Source organism: Rhipicephalus microplus, chromosome 2 (assembly GCF_043290135.1).
Source record: "Rhipicephalus microplus isolate Deutch F79 chromosome 2, USDA_Rmic, whole genome shotgun sequence".
Taxonomy (NCBI): Eukaryota; Metazoa; Arthropoda; class Arachnida; order Ixodida; family Ixodidae; genus Rhipicephalus; species Rhipicephalus microplus.
In genome coordinates, this window is record NC_134701.1 from 113,825,414 (window position 1) to 113,843,655 (window position 18,242).

Genomic DNA, 18,242 nt, shown 5'->3' on the forward strand with positions numbered 1-18,242 from the left:
CCAGAGACAGAGATCTCTTCAATGGTCTGTTCGTTGATGGTGAAAGGAACAGAAAAAGTACCCGCTTCAGAGGCACATGACACCTGCTCAATTACTGGCGACTGCTCGCGGGCATCGGCATCACCACCTGTTGTTTCCCCGCTGTTGTGAGATGGAAGATTTGAAATCTTTCCGTCATTTAAAAAAAGTCTGCATACAGCGGTAAATGACACTGCGTGATAAAATGGCCACTTCTGGAGCAGTTCAAGCACAGTTTACCAATTCTTGGGGCGTTTCCTTGCGACCTTTCAATAACACCCGCTGCGGAATGAGTCAAATGTCGGGACGGTGATGGCTTCGCTTTCGTATCTCCTCATTTTAGCACCCTTCTACGAGCTACTTAATTATCTGACGAATTGCTAGACTCTAGGCTGTCCACGCGGCTACGACGTTGCATTAACTTCCGAGGCGAACACTTTGCCATAACACGGCATTCGGCGGACGGCGTTGTGGATGGCGTTCCGCGTTCTTCCGCAGCCAAAATTTGAATGCTTGAATCAACAGCCAAAACTGAATGCTTGAAACTTTGAATCCTTGATTTGGTCAAAGCGCAGAAAACTTTATCATGTCGTCTAGTCACTTCACTGTTTTATTAAATAATTGGCAGTTCCCACGTACAGTGGGAATCGTTGATATGCGAAGCACGAATGAGGAAGGTTGACATATCCTTTCCAAATCACCACAACTTTACGAAGTGGAGGTGAATGATGCCGTAGACGACTTTCCGTGTCATGATTATCATGTTTGGATGTGTCGTTAACCTTCGCCATATATTCCCGTCACATGTTACCAAATGTAGCATATGTGGAGCTAGCGAAACGGTCGTGAGCACGCTATGAGCACGCTTTGTTAACATGTTCCTACATGACACGCGTGTCGGGATTATCATGTTTGCACCAGTCATGTGTTTCTTTATGCAACGATGTCACGTAACACCCACTGTGATATATTTGAAGCTAGCAAAACGGCCGCGAGTGCATCATGAAGGGCCCAATATACTCCAATGTTGCGTTGACGCACGTGCACGCTGGGCACTGCGACGCAACGTTATCAAGACGCGAGCACTCTATAGTCTGACGCCAGGGGCGACCAGCGTGACCAGCGCCCTTTGGCGCGGCCCGGCGGCAACCGGCGCGAAATGCGACATGCTGCTTTTGACGCCGATGCGTTACCATGACAGCACTGCGTCTGCCTTTTTTCAAGATGGAGGGACGCTGGACGCGCTAAAACGCACATGCGTCAAAGCAACGTAGCGCGGTGCACGTATGCGAGTATATGGCAGGGCCGGCGCCTGGCGTGGCAACGCCGCTGTGACAAGACGAAACGAACACCGGCAAGTACGCGCATCGCGTCGTGTCGAAATGTATTGGCGCCTTGACTGTGGCATGTAGTCATGTATTCACATGACACGCATCTCATGATTATCATGTCTGCACCAGTGACATATTTTCATCATCCATTGGCGTCACGTAATACCAAACTTGGCATATGTGAAGCTAGCGAAACGGCCGCGAGCGCATCATGAGTGCGGCATGTAGTCATGTTGTTACATGACACGCATGTTGTGATTATCAGTTTTGGATGTGTAATTTACCTATGTCGTTCGTTCGCATCACGTAATACCGAATTTGGTATTTGTGAAGGTAGCGAAATGACGATGAGCGCATTATGAGCATAGCATGTAGCCATGTTGTTACATGACAGGCATCTCATAATTATCAAGTTTGCAGCAGTCTCATACCTTCGTCATTCATTCAAATCCCATAATACCAAATTTATTATAACGAAGCTATCGAAACGGCCGCCAGCGCATCATGAGTGTGGCGTGTAGTCATGTTGTTACATGACACGCATCTCATCATTATCTTGTAAGGGTCTGTCGCTTGTGTTCACCATGCAATCATGTCATACTATATCAGTTTTGCAACATGTCCTACGAGCGAAACCACCGGAAGAACAGCAACACCATGAAATGTTAATCATTACCTTCATGACAGAAATATCATTACTTTCATTTTATGACTAGGTGAATATGCTCTTCATACAGTCATGTTATGCCATACCAAGTTTCGTATTGATATCATTATCCAAACGTCCAGGAGAGCTAAAAGTCGTAGGTGGCTAGATAGATAGATAGATAGATAGATAGATAGATAGATAGATAGATAGATAGATAGATAGATAGATAGATAGATAGATAGATAGATAGATAGATAGATAGATAGATAGATAGATAGATAGATAGATAGATAGATAGATAGATAGATAGATAGATAGATAGATAGATAGATAGATAGATAGATAGATAGATAGATAGATAGATAGATAGATAGATACGCTGAAAGTCGCTTAAGTTCTCCAAAAATGCATCGCATTTAAAATTGTCCAGAATCGCCTCCGATTGGGAATGTCCCGGAACGCATCTCATTCTACCAGGCTGCTCGACGAATGAACCTGTGAATAAAGCAACAGCTTGGAAAGCTTGGAACGTACTTTTATTCATGCTGCAACGTTCATGGTGCAGGTTAACTAAGAAATGCTTCGCAACTAAAAAGTCCTTCTTCCCCTTAGGTGAGCCCACCTGGCGAACGACTCCTACGAACGCGAATCACATCGGCTCCGACTCAGGTCTATTTTCAAGAATTTCTTCCTGGCGACTTTTTGCGATAATGGTAACTTGTTCGTAGCATCACCACTGTCAAGCTTATACCAGACTTCAACCTGTGAGAGCGCTTTTAAACGTCTTAATGCTTTCAAAATTTCTGAGGCGAAGTCCGCCTCACTAACCCTAAAAAGCCGGGGATGCAGCTTGGACAGAACGCCACCCCGCTCTACAGCGGATGGCGAGCGTCTATGCGAGCGTCGCAGCTAACGAGAAGCACTCATTGCGCTCTCGCTCCACGGACCACATGATGGATACGCATACCAGCCAAGACGCCGATACGCAGGCTAGCAATGAGCACAACGCAAATCCATAGATCACTATTACCAAGAAAGCGAACAAACGCCGACAGCTGCAACCCCATACCGTACCAACTCAACAGCTGCCCAGAACGCCATCTGAGCCCACTCTACGCCAGAGGCGGCCTAAGACGCGTCTGCCAAGACTCCCACCGCTCCCTGCCGAAAACTACAAGCTAGCAATGCATCCCTATGGAGGAGTCAATCTGAGCAAGGTTAGCCCCAAGACGTTACTTCTCGCCGTAGCTCATGCGGCAAATATACGCAATGAGAAGCCTGATATCAAGCTTCGTGTTGAGGAAAATCAAAATGTGCTAACAATAAGCTCCTCATCTGAACACATCGCCACTGCACTAGGACAAAAACACCAAAATTACAGTTCACGGAGCAACCTACGACATCACCTCTTATGGTATTGCGCCTGATAATTTGTGCAAAGGTGTGGTCAATGGAACAGACCATGATATAACACCAGACGACTTCCTGACAGAAGTTGAAGTACCGGGCTACGATGTCCTTACGTGTAGACGCCTTGGAGACTCCGGAGCAATGGTGCTCACATTTTGTGGCAAGCGGGTTCTTTTCTTCGTCAATGCGTACGGACAGGCTCTTCACTGCTACCTCTACAAACGGAATATTCCCCGCTGTAGAAAGTGCAAGAAAACATGAGGCCGCGAGGATGTGTGCCCACAGCCTCCTGACACACAGAAATGTCGAGTATACGGAAATTCACTATCACCTAACAACCACGAGTTCCGTCGTTCTTGCATGCCTTGTAGTGGCGACCACCCGACAGCTGCCAAATCATGCCCAAAGCGGTTTTTGCCACCAGTCAAGCGATGCAAACATCCCCGGTCAGTTACTCCCACAAGGAAGGCCCAGTCACCATCCCCCATCTCCGGACGGTAGGGCAGAGCGTTCGGGAGTGCAGCCAAGCAAAGGAGCCATTCCAGGGATAAGTTCGGGCCCAAGCGAGGAAATACGTCATCGCGGAGAGGTTTGGCTAGCCAGCAGGGATCTCAAGGCTGGCACAAGGACGGGACAACGCATCATCATGGCCAGCAAAGCGGTTCCCACAAGAAAGCACAAACAGTAAGCTGGGCAGGGCTGTTCCCTCCTCCCCCTCCCTCTTCACATCAGTCCCACCCCCTCACATAAACATCAACGCAGCAAATAACACCACAACCAATGTCAGTGGACACTCAGCTTCACCCTGACATGCCGCGAACTACGGCACGATCCGACTATTGCACACGAGGGGCGTTGAACGAAATGGGTACTTTTTAAGGTACGAATTTGCAGCTATGATGCATGGAGAAACGCAAAAAGTGAAGGATACCATTATGGCTGAACTAACAGCTTCACTCCAACAATTGATCCAGCAGGCCCTGCAACCTGCTGTCCAGCAGATTGTAACGGATGTTAAAATACATATATCGGCTGCACTTGTCCAACTTCATATTGCGCCATCTGCACCGAAAAGCACCACGTCTCCGACACGTGAAGCACAGTGACCGCATCCTTACATACGCCCTTCCCGTTTCCTATCATTTTCCCGAAAAACCGTCCCAACAGCCACAGCTGCTGCAGTCCTGCTTCCCACCACACTCCACCAAGATTTTGTACAATCTGAAATGCCTCCGTGTACTACCGAGGCCCCGCTATCGCATTATTATGGCGAGAAACCGTAGGTCTACGCGTGACACTCCTCAACTCCTACGTGTATGGCAGTGGAATTGCAGAGGGTATCGTAGGAAAAGCAAAGATCTAATACATTTCATTGCGACGCAGTGGATTACTCCCGATATCTTAGCGTTACAAGAAGGCAATGCACCCCTTAAGCTTTCGTGTTGAGCCACATACACGGACGTAACGAACAATACAACGCATCGCACAGCTACATTAGTTTTTAAGCATGTCACTGTCATAGAACACACTCTTCAAAGGACCTCCATCTCGCACGTACTTATCGAATTAGTCCTGTGCTCTCGTTCTAGTAGCAGCCTATACGTGCTTAACGTTTACAGTGCACCCAACGCCAGCAACGATGATTTCGGTCATCTATTTGCGCAACTATGCAAGTTGGGTAAACACATAAATATTGTAGGAGATTTCAGTGCCCCCCTCCGGCTTGGGGTTACGCAACAGAAACGCCTAAATTCCGACGACTCCCACAGGTTCTCGCGATTCATCGCTTTACCATGCTGACGGAACCTGATCAACCACCTTGCCTAGGTAATAGTGTCAGCAGGGGCACATGCCCTGACCTCACAATAGTCAAGCGGGTTAGTCAGAATTCCTGGTGCAACCATATGGTGAATCTAGGCAGTGATCACCATGTACAAACTACAGAGCTCCAAGTAGCAGCCACGCGTGCCCCAGAGCACATCATAAAACTAGCCAATTGGGATGCATGTAGGCGTAATCGTGCAACTACCCATCCGGACTCTTCCTCCCAAGAGGCTTGGATATTACAACTTCAGTCCGATTTTCAGACAGCTACAAAATTCATCGCTGCGACGACAGATACGCCGAATGTGGACCGCCATCTGCTGCCTCTCTGGGATGCCCACAGAGGCTTGACACGGCGGTGGCCGCGGCAGAAACATAACCGAAAACTTTGTCTCCAAATCACCCAACTAACTACTGAGGCACATGACTATGCAAACATCCTCACTAGCAACAATTTGCATAACTTCTGTGATCGACTCAACGGCTCACTAAGTACACCTCGAACGTGGGGTATACTCCGTGCTCTTTTAAATCCCACGCAGACAAAATCACACACTGCTAACGGAACCGACACCATTCTCCACAAATCAGGGCTCGACGATACCACTCTGCTGTACACCTTAAAGCAACACCAAGGGCCCCCGTCCCGCCTACCGTGATTATCCACACGTACACGATACGCCTCTAGATGAGGACATTACAGAAGGAGAGGTTAAGGCAGCTTTGCAAAGCATTAAGCGTAACACAGCACCCGGTACAAATGGGATTACCTACACACTTCTGCGTAATTTAGATGACCAGTCCATCGAACATTTAACCGCTTTTTACAACGAACATTGGAACAACGGCACGCTACCACAGGAGTGGGGACACGCAGAAATCATACTTATTCCAAAGCCTGGCAAGCCACTACCCCTCCAGAATCTTCGCCCTATATCGTTAACTTCATGTGTAGCTAAACTCTTTGAACGTGTTGTCCTCTCTCGACTACAACCATTTCTCGAAGACAATCACTTTTTTCCTGATACACTATTCGGCTACTGTCCTGGTATCTCTACACAGGACGTATTATTACAGCTTAAGGAGGACGTGTGGGATAGCCCCACTTCAAACCAAGTCCGAGCTATTCTGGCCCTGGATCTGGAGGGTGCTTTTGACAACGTCTCCCACGACCTTATTCTTGACAATCTCGCTTCATCTCAGTGTGGCTCACGTATCTACAATTACGTCAGGTCCTTTAATTCTTTCTGACCGCATGGCCACGCTTGGGATTGGAGACCTCCGTTCGGTCGTCATTCGTCTCCCAGGCAGAGGAACACCACAGGGATCGGTTCTTTCACCCACTTTGTTCAACGTGGCTATGGCTAAACTCCCTTCCCTATTACAACAGGTTCCCAACATACAGCATGCCATCTAAGCAGATGGCATTATAATTTGGGCAACCAAAGGATCAGACGGAACCATTCAGGACGCACTATACAGGAAGCTGTGTCTGTGGTACAAGACTATGCTGCTGCTGGCAGCTTTACGTGCTCAGTGGATAAGTCGGAGTTGTTATTGCTATACAAGCGGCGCCACAAAACCGCTGATTCTCCTGACATTTCGCTGTTTCTTGATGGCCGTCCTATCCCTCTGGTATACCACAAATTCGCATTTTAGGCCTCTACCTTCAGTCCGACGGCAAGGCCTCGCATACACACATTCGGGCTCAGCAGATAACTCAAATTACACACATGATCGATCCAACGCATCACCAATCGCACAAGAGGCCTCTGTGATAAGAATGTCCTCCGCTTAGTACAAGCACTCATAGTTAGTCGGCTCACCTATAATCTTCCCTTTCACGATCTCACGCTAGCTCAAATAAAAAAGATGGACATCCTTCTACGGACACCTGTGAAGGCGGCTCTCGGCTTGCCTCCGCACGCATCCACACAATGTCTTCTTCAATTAGGAGTCCACAACACCGTAACCGAACACAACGAGGCCCAGCACAACAGTCAGCTCGAACGGCTCAGGCAGACCTGTCAGGGCGGCGCCATCCTGTCTCGTCTTTGCTACCCGATTCCCGAAAAACCCGCACAAGTACCATGACATAAACTTGCTTCTACTGTCCGCGCACTCATCTAAGTGCCTCCGATTCCACGCAATATGAATCCCTCCCCCCACGCCGGTCATCGACGTACCCAATTTTAGGCTATAACACGCGTCTTTGGTGATGGTACCACAGACTTACAAGTCCTTTATACTGATGCGGCACGCTACCCAGAGAAATAAGTCATGTGCTTAGCCGTGATTGACGATACAGACGCCCTTATGGCGTCTGCCACATTTCTAACTACAGACAGTGGTCTGGCAGAGGAGGGAGCTCTCGCTCTCGCAATTGTTCACGCTACGACACACTCACATGACTCCCCTGTCACTATTGTAACAGATTCACAAGCTGCTTGCCGTGCTTTCGCTCAAGGGCTTGTGGCTGCACATGCACACAATATCCTCTCTTCTGTCTCACCATCTGCATTACGTTCTATGCCTATCGTCTGCACTCCTGGACACGCCTCTCTCCATGATAATGAACGCGTTTAGGCGGTTGCCCGAGAGCTGACCAGCCGGGCTCCATTGGAAGAGCTGTCCAATCCAGACGACGCATCGAGAGAACCACTAAGCTACAACACTACGCTGGAGTACTACCGACCGAACCGTTATACGTATCCTCCCCCTCATCCTTCACTTTACAGAGCAGGTGCTGTTGCTTGGCGGCAACTACAGACCAATTCGTTTCCTGGCCTTTATATGCTGAATCGCTTTCATCCGACTCTCTAACACTCCTACTGCCCCTTCTGAGGATCCATACCAACAGTGTTCCACTCAACGTGGGAACGCTCTGCCCCACAGGACGCTCCTACTATTCCCAACCCCACCCCTTCCTCTTGGAAGTCTGCACTGCTCAGCTTACACCGGCAGGAACAGCAGCAGCTGGTCCAGCGGGCTCGCAGGGTCGCGCAAGTCAATGCAGCCATGGACTGAGGGCCCCACCCAAGGAAGGCTCAGTGTGTATTTGTTAATAATAAAAGTTTATTCTCTTTCTCCCCTTAGGTGAGAGATTAGTCATGATAACTTAGCACGTTTCTTGTCGTACTACAGGAGAATTGCGCTGCGCCACCTGGTCCAACTTTCGGTATCCGAAGTATGTGCAAGACTCGCCTGTGCATCGCGTTGCGCCGAACATTCACTGCTTAGATGTTACATCTTCTTCGTTCAGCGAACTGGGAGCGCAGAGAAAACACAAAGGACGAAGCGAGGAACCACACAACACGAGCGCTCAACTAACAACTGATTTATTTTCCACATCGGAAGGACATATATAAACACAAAATGCGCATGTCAAAAAAAAGATTATGACGAAATCAAGGGCAGCATGCGAAGCGTGTAATCAAGGCACATGTCTAAGGGTTATCTAGGTAGCTGAATTCACAGTCAAAAAGTGAGAGGGAAGGATGACTTATACATTGGTCCGTATTCCTGGAAATGTGATAGGCTTCAGAAATTTCGCGCGTAGTTTGATGAGGATGCCGGAACAGAACAATTGTATTCTCAAACAGAGGTTGGCACTTGCACGAAACGCAATGTGACGCTAAATGGGATTAAGGTGTACTTTTCAACGAGCTTCTGTTTTCCCTGAGACGCACGTTCACACATCGGCCGGTCTGGCCAATGTACATCCGTCCGCAAGAAAGGGGTATCTTATATACTACTCCGGTGATGCACTTAACAAACTTAGTTACGTGCTTCTGGAGGCATCCTCTACCTTTAGATGCATTATGTGCCCTCCTGTGCACCATTGAACATATACTGGCCAATTTATTGGGTGCCGAGAAAACTACGCGCACACCGAACCGGTTTCCCACGTTTTTTAACCCATGGGCCATTTTATGAATGTAGGGGATTACTGCCGCGCGCTTCTTATTCCCTTCCTTGTTCTCTGAAGAAGTACATGTGCGTTTTTCATTATTTTTGACCGTACGCAAGAGCTTTTCACAGACCGAGGCTATTACGTAGGAAGGGTATCCCGCACCTATCAGCCGTTCCAACTGTGCTACGAAACCACTTTGCAAGGTATGCAGGCAACATTTTCCGAGGGCTGAACGTAAGCATGACATTACGATTCCGCGTTTAACAAGCTTGGAATGTCCGGAAGAGTAGTCTAGCGCTCGTGTTGTGTGGTTCCTCGCTTCGTGCTTTGTGTTTTCTCTGCGCTCCCAGTTCGCTGAACGAAGAAAATGAATTACCAACTGGCCCACATTTTGATCCTTTTGTAGATGTTACATCGCGATACATGTTAGAACGTCGGCAGAACACTGCCTTCATGTCAGCTCAAGTACTTATACTAGCCACCTTCGTGCAGTGGCGCATCCATGTAAAGTCTTTACCTGGGAGCCTTGAACTAATGAACGGTATGGCGACCTCATCGGAAACGTTGAAGGTTCTAAACGAATAGTCTACTGGGTGAAACCAGGCATTTAGATTTTTCCCGAGATGCAGTAAAGAGCTTGCTGCGAAACTTGAAAGTCGGTCACGAGCGTCTTCGCTGTTACAGATGCACACAGCCGTATTGCTTCTGACTTGTTTTCGTTTCTTTCTCGAGCCGTGTCTCAGATTTAATGACGCACTCCTCTTTTCTGCACTCGTGCTTGATTTGGCGTCAAAATTTTGATGCGTTTTGAACTTCAGACGCTCGATACGTTCTACTAGTGGAGCAAGCAAGTAACACCAGAGGTCGTGACTTGCCTTCATCTGCGAGAACAAGAGGCGGTTTTGTTATGCCATCATTTTTGGCGGCATCGTGATCTTTCATCATCAGTTTCATCAGTTTCATCATCAGAAATCATCAGTTTCTGTTTCTTCAATACGCTCCCGAGCTGACCCACCTAGGTCCTTCGAATAACGGCTTCGGACACAGCTAAACTGTAGGCTTTCACCCGGGCGGCGTCAGCCAGCTGCTCGAACACGTCGACAGAACACGGCTCCATCACTATCTTGATATCATAAAGACGATGCTGCCCAAATGTCAGGGGTTGCGCCAAAGGAGCACGTAGGGAGTGACGTTCCCACATAAAACATGTAAACGTCTTCTTGGTTCACCTCCAGCCGTTGGGTGCCGATTTGTGACGTGCCGTTGGAGATGCAGGGTTCCGAGGCTGCCTAAAAAGAACGGTACACTCTTTTAAGATCAGGAAGAGACTTCGAGACCCTTTTTTTTTAGTCTACGTTCCTCGAGCGCCCGCAAGCTCGACGCCGATGTATTTCATTTTTCTCGCAAAAAGGCGCGAGGAACGCAATAAATATTGTCTGCTATCGCTCGTCACACTCGTCAGCTGTGAGACTTTGATACACTGTGCTCAAAACAGAGTTACTGTGCGCAACCGTGTGCTTAAGTTTAAGAATGTTTTGAAGAGCCCAGATGCTGAAAAGCAATTCAGATGGCATGACTTAAATACGATGTTGTATAACTTTATTGAAAATTACATCTTCTTTACATTGTTTTCGGTGTTTGCGTGGCATTGTTAGTGACAGGCGGAAGATGGTGTTAATGTTTTGCCTGAAAAAAACATGCTTGTCCCAAATACAATGCTTTTGTTGTAGCACCATCAAGTACGTAATTTATCGATGAAATCTTTCTGCTGAACTCTTATATAGGATTTTTACGGGTGCAAGAACATGTGCGGAGAATTGGTAAATGGAGTGTAGCGCAAAACAAGGTCCGCCACTTCGCTTTCCTGACCAGACTTAGGCACGGCCCCACATTTCGTGTTGAACAGAATAAGAGGGAAAAAAATTGATGGCGGATCCACGAGGTGAATGATGATGTCATTGGGCGAAGCTCCTGGAAGTATTACCGTGAAACTTTCTTCCGTTAATTCGCCTGGCGATATGCGCGCTTCCTCGCGGCTTCTCCTTGTCGAACGTTTTCAAGATCTGCTTCGCGACGTTGACGTGCTGCCTCAGCCTCTCGTTTCCGTACGGAAGGATCTTGCCGACGCTGACGTGCTGCGGCCGCTTCTTGTTCACGTACGGCAGGATCTTGCCGACACTGCCTTGTTGATGTGGCTTCTTGTTCCCGTACAGTAGGATCTTGCCGACGCTGACGTGCGACTGCAGCTTCTTGTTCACGTATGGCGGGATCTTGCCGACGCTGCCTCGCTGATGTGACTTCTTGTTCCCGTACAGCAGGATCTTGCCGACGCTCCTTTGTTGATGTGGCCTCTCGTTCTCGTACGGAAGGATCTTGCCGACGCTGAGGTGCCACTGCAGCTTCTTGTTCACGCACGGCGGGATCTTGCCGACACTGCCTTGCTGATGTGGCTTCTTGTTCCTGTACAGCTGGATCTTGACGGCGACGTCGCACAGCTTCCCGGCGCGCTTTTGCCTCACGTCTCTCACTTCAGGGTCCTGTCTGCGAGCGCGCGCTGCCGCTGCCCAGTGCGCCCGCCTTTCGGCATCCTTATCCATACGAGCACACACCAACGGCAACGAGCATCAGCAGAAACAAACCTGCATCGATATGGTTTTGATTATGAAAACATTGCTTTAGAAAACTCCTGGCGTATTTCGTTAAGCAGCTGGCGTCTTCTTTTAGGGGCGAAGCTCCTTATAGCGGCACTCGTTCGTCCCTCTTAGTCGTAGTAGTAGTGTGTAACCAGTCTTACATTTTGACCTCCAAGGTGGTGCTGGTGGCAAGATTTCTTCTGTGTGTTGTTGAACAATAAAAAATTCGCAGCGTGCGCCTTAAATAAAAGCCAAATTCTCCTGCCTCTCATTCCCTCTTAGCAGCCATTGGCATGTACATTGAGCACTATCTGACAAGAAAGAGTTTCAACGTTATACTCGCTGGGCGTAACCTCCTTAGTTTTAGAAAGGTTTAGCGAGCGTTGGGCCGCCGTGCCATTAATGCAGTGAACTTGTATACACCATGAACTCGAGGTGGTTAAAGGTGGAAAGTAGACACGAAGCGCATACCGTAAGAAAGTGTGCATGTGCCTCCTCTCCTTCAGTCCTTCGAATGCCCGCTGGATGGAGGTGCTTCTATATGAGGAATATATGATGAAAAGATGTGAGATGGCGGTACTTCGAGATTTGAATAGGTGGACGAACGGACACACAGGCAGATGCTTGGACGGACGCATGGATGGATGCACGGACGGATAGACGCATGGACGAACGCTGGAATGGACGCACAGATGGATGTGCGGACGCACGAACAGACGCACGCACGGACGGGCGGATGGACGCACGGGCGGCCACACAGACGCACACATGGACGGACGGAAAAAGAACGAATGGATGGAAGGAGGCTTCGCCCCACTCTCCATCATTCCCTCCGTGGGTATGCTGCCACTTTTTGTTTTGCTTTAGAAACATCTGGCGTCTTTCGTTGGTTCATTTCGTCAATCAACGGCGTTTTAAACAAAAATTTCTTATTGTTTATTCATGCACAGGAGAAGTCTCACCGGGCACAACATCAGAGGTAAACAATGGCTGCTACTGGGAATGAGAGACAGTTGGAGTCGTCTTTTAACACTTCTACTTCTACTAACTTTTCCTACTGGAACATGCCAATGGCTGCTAATTGGGAATAAGAGACAGAAGAATTCGGCTTTTAATGTAGGCGCACGCCGCGAATTTGTTTTGAATGCTCAACAACGCACAGGAGAAATCTCCCACCAGCACCACCTTGGAGGTCAAAGCATAAGACTCGATACACACTACGACTACGACTACGACTACGAGAAACGAACGGGTGCTACTATAAGGAGCTTCGCCCCTAAAAAACTCACATGCGTACAAGGTGCGACTGGTGGTGCTTCCTGCGATCTTTCTTTCTTTCTTTTTTTTGTAGTAGCTAATGACAACCTCCGTACATTGCAAGATCGGTCACGGACTTTCTTAGACAACAATTTGTAATGCGACAGCGGCGGAGCTTGCTACCTTAATACACCACCGTTAAAATACCGTACCATGAGCCCTAGAATTCTTTATTCAGACGACGGCGGCATACATACACGTGTCATCACTGCTCAGTGTAACAGATTTATGCTGAATGTTCGCGCTGAACGTTTATACGCACAGGTCTTGCTAGTAAAACTCACCGATAAGTTAGCAGGCTGATGTGCTGCGATGTTAGGATCAAATGTCATGAGTTCTATTCTCGCACACGCCAGCTCCATTTCTGTGGGAACGAAAGGTAGTAGCACTGTGCTTAGGTTTAGGTGTAAGAATATATGATAATGAGAGACGCTGTAGTGGAGGGGCCCTGGAATTTTCGACCACATGGGGTTCGTTAATGTGCACCCAAATGTGAGCACATGGGCCTACAGTATTTCCACCTCCATGGAAAATGCACCCGCCGCAGCCGGGGTTCGATCCCGCGACGTGCAAGTCAGCAGCCGAGTACCTTAGCCACTATAGACCATGGCGGGGGGGGGGGGGCACTCAATATCACTGTAATCACAAGAAATGCTTGGTGTGTGCACGCCCTCTATCCACTGCCATCGTAGAGCCTTACACTTGAGATAGACTTAGGTGCACGTTAAAGGGCCACTCAACAGGTTTGACAATTTTGAGCTCACAAGCGCAGACGAGGCGTTCATGATCACGTCTTCAAAAATTTGCAAGGCTGCTCCCCCTCCCTTCTGCCAGTGGATGCCCAGAAAATGAGGCCATGACGCGCACGTATGAATGGTCTACGTAAGCGGCAATGCAGTGACGTTGGTACTCTACGTAGACGACTCTGCTCGGACGTTGCTAACAGTGTCACGTGACACGGCGAAAAATATTTAACGCGGAATAAGTAGTTTATGTGATTTGGTTCCTGAAAAGATTAATAGCGCTAGATAACTAATGAGACGCAATAAGGGAATGTGAGTGTCTTTTTTCCATTTTTCTCCCGTGAATTGCAACGAGATGCGGGGCTAATGTGTCGGCGTTCTGCGTGCGTTCGTGTCCGTGCGGTCAGCGCATCAAGCAGACGACCGCCGTGGAACGCTCCTACGCGTTCACGCACTCGTATAAGCCAGTGTTCCCAAACCATCCCGCAGAAACAGACAGAAAGCCACAAAATAACGCTGGTCAACAAAGAAACGTCGCTTGCGTGCTCGGGGGTATGACTTTTTTGGGCACGTCACACGCACGTAACTTCTTGGTCGAATGCCTGAGAGGGTTAGGAAGAGGTTCGGCTTGCGAAGGTTACGTGGAGCAGCGGCAAGGGCTTTGAGCCTGCCTCCTCTCTTCCTCCTTTCGCGCCGCTTCAAAAAACCCGCTTCCTCCGCTCAAGATGAACCAATTCAAAAAGTTTTTGTAGGAAAATGTTCCTCATCGGACATTCAGCAACTTCAACTGCCTAACTAAAATTTGGTATGGGGCTTGGTGAGTGGCCCTTTAAAACCCCAAGTGACCGGAGTTAATCTGGAGTCTCATACCACAACGTGCCTCCTAATTTTACCATGATTCTGGCACGTAAAACGGTTTATCCTTGCATGCACCTGAGCCATGCACGACATACAGCTGCCGCTATCAAAACGAGCTGAAAAAATAACCAAGGCAGAAAAAATTGTGCGATAGTTTCGCAAAATTACACATGGTTATCTGGGGCGAATCTCGTAACCAAAACACATGATCGATTCAAGTGGGTATTGTGAAACATGACGAAGACCAAGCACTGAAGCTGCCAGAACAACCAAAACGACCTTCTTATCAGTGAACATCCTGCGTGATTAGGCGTGGATATTATCCGAAATGAAACATGCACTGCAGGAATCAGTGATGGTCGATGTGGGCATAAAATACGTTTTGGATTCAAAACATTAGGCTTTGAAAGGATCTGTAAAAATTCCAAGGTGGCGTTGAACTTACAATGCGAAGTTCTTAACATCCTATGAAATTTTCAGCAAAAGCGAAACTCTTATGAAACTGAACAATGCGCATTGCAGTAGTGCCAGCAACTCAACAGGCCAGACGTGAGTTTAGGCTCCTGGCACTGACCTCCTATTAAATTTTAAGACGCATGACAGACTGGGCATTCAAGCAATCTAAATCCTAACGTTATACATTACAAACGTGCGCGGAAGCATGGTGGTGGTTTTCCGACAGAACCAAGAAGACATGACTGCCGCAGCAAATGCGCGTTTTACCGGTACCATACATATAGAATTCACGCCGTCACCTCGCTTTTAATGACATCGAAATGCGGTCATTCACCATCGACATTGTTTTTCACGACTTAAACTGGTTGGTCACGCAAACGTTGTCGATTAGTCGCTCTTGGTTCTGGTAAGGTTCACACCACGAAAACGTTCTTAAAATCTTTCTAAATCTTCGAAGCAATTCACGGATAACGCTGCGAATGCAGGGCGACAAAATAACAGCGCGTGCAAGGAGTGTGAACGTGCTGACAAAGCGCAGTCAGAAGGGGGGAACGGGGGGGGGGGGGACCATTTATCGGTTTTCGCTAGGAAAGCGGCGAAACGCGCGCAGCGAAGCATCACGTGACCCAGGTTGGAAGGCATAGTATGATCGTTCGTACGGGGAAAGTTATGAGCTCTAGAATCTTCGTGTGCACTGGCGCTCGAACGGGCTTGTCACGTTGTGTGTTTTTTTTTTGCGCTTCGTGGGCATTTGCTTAGGAAAACACTTGAAATTAACTGATATAAAGTTCGTAACTTTCAAATAGGCCGCTTTGCGCACCAATGAAAAACGTTCTCACTGGAAAATCTGGCCCATTTTCTTTGCTGAAAAGTTAATTATTAACCCAACTAGGTAACTATGCAGAACACATAGATTAGTCTGACTTACTCCAGGCAACAGAGTGCAGCCTGCATTTCATCGCGTCGTCATTTCGTTTGTCGGCGACACGCGGCAAATTTTAAAACTCTACCTTAAAATAGCTGGGTTAGCCCCGCCGCGGTGGTCCAGTGGCTAAGGTACTCGGCTGCTGACCCGCAGGGCGCGGGTTCGAATCTCGGCTGCGGCGGCTGCATTTCCGATGGAGCCGGAAGTGTTGTAGGCCCATGTGCTCAGATTGGGTGCACGTTAAAGAACCCCAGGTGGTCTAAATTTCCGGAGCCCTCCACTACGGCGTCTCTCATAATCATATAGTGGTTTTGGGACATTAAACCCCACATATCAATCAAAAATAGCTGGGTTACCTTGCATAGGTGGAACAAACTACCTGTTTATCACATGCCACATGACAAAACTTTTCGGTGAAGGTACCGAAACGTCTTGCTCTTAAAAGCTGTCAAAGACAAAGGACATTTGCACTGGAGTAGAAAGACAGAGTGATTTCGTCACATACTAATCAACCTTACTTCCATATGATTTATAAGGTCAGATCGAAGCATCTGCACATGTTGATGAAGCTTCGTTGTTAAGGGAATACAAGACTGCTCAACAATCTTGTCCATGTTAGAGTACACCATCGGTGATATTATAACAGTTCAACTGTTCATACTTCTACGTTAAGCAAGAGATAAACATTTCATTGCTGCTGAGTGGATGCGTCATCTATCGCTACGTACAGGCTACGTTATATGAAATCAGCTTCCAGATGTTTAGACTGATACAAGAGGTGTTATGGTTTGCCTTCTAAAGCATATCAGATAAGAGGATGCAGTTCGGTACGTTCTCGCTCGCTGCGTTGCATTCGTTTGTTAGGTCTGCGGCATATAAGGCGTTCTGGCTAACCTGAGCCAAGGAGTAAAAATAAATGATGAGTATGCGTACAGCACTGACGCAGTTATTTCAAACGGCACTGGTCGCAATATCTATTAGCGCAGCCCAGGATAAATAATTAACACATATTTATTACCATCAACTATTGTATATATTTAGCAAACATTGTATATCTTGTGCTACAATATCATCGCGTAGCTTATTTTAACCAACAATAGTTCTAAGAAGGAAAGGAACTGATACAGTTTTTCATATAAATGAATAAGTTAGAGTGAAAGAAAGGTTTTTTCTGGTAGTATAACTAAATTCGACATTTTTATGATTTTTAAGTATGACTATATTGAGAACTCTTCGATAAATAAAATTCACAGACAGTTCAGCTACTCCGTGAAACGAATTTCAGTAGCAAGTAGCAACAAACAATTTATTCAATGCAAACAATCGGTAATATTATTGGGAAAACACGTCCATACTAATAAGAATTCTGTTTGTGTATGCCTACTCTTCCATTACCCCGGTTTCGCCTTCCTCTGTGGCCTACCAACCACTATAGACACGCACAACTGTTTCACGACATGCTGGAATACAGTGCAGTTGATATACCCGCTTCGAATCATCACATGCTGACGAGCATGCGACCAATTACTCGAAGCTCGGTGGCGATAAGGCAGGGTTTCAGGTGAACACTGTAAAAAAGAATAAAATATCACAAAATATCCACGGAATGAATGATTATGAGTTGGATGAAGCGTCAATGAATCCATCCGTCCGTACTTCCATCCGTGCGTCAGTTCATTCGTACCCTATTGCAAAAACCAGTACCACTGGGTACCAGCGTGCAGCTCCATGCCTTATTATGGGCCCAGTATGGCACTGGTATCAGCCTCTCCCAGCGCAGGTACTGGGACGCTGGAGCGGCAGCGTCCCAGTACTCTGCGGAAAATGGCTTCAGGGTTAAAACGGGGGTACCCGTTAGCCATAAATAAATATATATGTAAGTAAAATAGCGCGCATTCACATTGAAAATAAAGATATAAAAAATAAAAAGTCTCCAGACGGGATTAGAACTCACCACCTTCTGATTTAAAACTGAGTATGCTACCAACTGCACCACGCAAGAACATGCATATAGGGGCTGTAAAATGACTAATTTTCCGAAGAACGCGCCGTTCAACCATGTTTACAAGTCACACAGTCAAGACTGACACAATATTCCTTTCCAAATAACAATTGTACCTTGATTCCACAGTTACGAACGGCTTCTGGGCATCGAATGACGTGCG